The 1,954-nt window shown below is 41.4% G+C and overlaps 1 protein-coding gene across 1 annotated transcript in view; it reads left to right on the top strand.

The window, feature by feature from the left end:
- LOC102201335 (cadherin-2-like) overlaps positions 1-1,954 on the top strand; it is a 100,705-nt gene that overhangs the window by 86,192 nt on the left and 12,559 nt on the right. The gene's annotated exons all lie outside the window — the stretch shown is intronic.

The following is a 1,954-nucleotide window of genomic DNA, read 5'->3' as shown; positions in this document are numbered from 1 at the left end:
ACACACGCACTCTGCCTCTCTGCAGTTTTCAATCATCTGTCCTCCAGCTAAGATTAAGTGTACTACAAAGAGGACCTCGAAACAGGATTAATTGCTTTCTGTTGGAGAACAATTTCCTGTGTCTCCACACAACTTTTCTGCTGGTGCCAAGCACATAAGCCGCTCCGCACTTCTACTGCGGAAATGTTTAACCCCCGTTTACCCAGCCGACCACACTCAGGCCTGTTTTACTTTCTATAGAAGCGGCTCTCTGTGAAACAACAAACGTTAAACTGTGAACGATGTAGGAAGTGTGTTTAAAAATGTGAAAAACATGCAGGAGAACGCAGGCTGCGGTTCTCAGGCTGCACCATTTTCTCATCTGTAAGTCCTTTTGTTTAGCGCCTCTCCTCCTGCCTGCTGGGCTTTTATTAAGTCTTCAAACTAACTGCAGTCAGTCAAAATGGAAGCAAGACGATGTCAGCGGTAATACAGAAGCACTGGTACTCGCAGAAAGCGTAGCTCGAAGTAATATCGATGCTATGCTTTAGTTTCCTTCAAGTATCAGAAATAAACAGCAGTCGATTATTAGCCTGTGGAAGACTAACAATGGTTTGTTTTTTCATTTTTGTGATCATATTTATGCTTCTCTAATAATAAATGTAGAACTTGGCTTAGAAATATTACACCAGTCTAATCAGCAGAGTCATAAAGTAAGCTAACATCGCGAGGCTTCATCACTGACGAGGTAGCCTCCTGAAAAAAGCATCTTATTTTGAAGGTGACCTAAAACACAAATAGACACATGTTACAACATGACACTACAAGTACACAAATACAACAGCAGATTCAACAAAAAGATAAATAAATGTGTCCTTTGTAAGATGACCTGAAACAGCAGAAAGGGAGGGAAGATGATTCTGGTCACACGACGATTCATTCTGGAAGGACCATATCAGGCTGTGTGTGTGAGAGGGTATAAAGATGAATATGGGACAAAAAACTATTTCAAAGAGGAAAGAAAATTCAAAATGAAGTGAAATGAGTGAAATTGCCTTTTGGATTTAGGGTGCAACCAATTCAGCGATTCATACATCAAACTTTTACTAAGCCTGAGAGTTTGGTTTCACAGCTGTGGGGCGCTGAACAAAGCACAATCAAGAAATTTGCCCCTTCATCAAAAAGTGAAGGCCGCTGTCATCACCAGCTGGCACAGCCTTAAAGTGTTTAGCCGTCAGCCCAACAGCAGCACTAAGGCTGTAAGCGTGTAGCGTGGTGCGTCGCAGTGATGCTGGTTCCTGATTTCTTTAAGTACCGCGAGGTCACCACTTTCTTCACATGAAATTCCTGAATTTAGAAGGAAGTTTGTGTTTGGTTGTGCGCTCTGTATATCTGTATTTGTAAAGATGACATTTAATAGTAAGACGGTAAAGATGATTGTACTCGCGGGACTTTGACTCAATGGTTTGAGCATGCTAGCATGCTGCTGTGATTCAAACAGCGGGACTGCAGCGCTCTCGTTTTACCTGATGATGGTTCTCATCATCACGTCTGTTCTTTAGTCTCACAGCAGAATTCTCGGGAATAAGTCAGATCCCAAATATGGGACAGTCTCATTATTATGAGTGATGCTGGTGAGCACGATGACAAACTGGCACCAGAACCGTTTGAGAGGAGTCACTCGCTGCTACAAGCACAACATGAACGTGAAGAAGTGTTTAGAGCAGCCGCCTTTAACACCCACAGACACATTTGGACCCAAAACACCGCACATACTTTCTGACATCTAAAATGAAGATAACACTGATGTATATAGATGGTTTTTACCTCATGCTTTGTATAAGAAACTGTAGTGTGTTGCTTATGAAATCCATGAAGGTCTACAGAGAAACTCAATTTTATTTATGTGATGAACACATTTTGAACATTTTGGACTCTTAAAAAATAATAACAAAAAGAAACACTCTGAGTTGAA

This window comes from Pundamilia nyererei, unplaced genomic scaffold (assembly GCF_000239375.1).
Source record: "Pundamilia nyererei isolate P.nyererei 1_Seehausen unplaced genomic scaffold, PunNye1.0 scaffold00061, whole genome shotgun sequence".
NCBI lineage: Eukaryota > Metazoa > Chordata > Actinopteri > Cichliformes > Cichlidae > Pundamilia > Pundamilia nyererei.
This window is presented reverse-complemented; position numbering and strand designations above follow the sequence as displayed.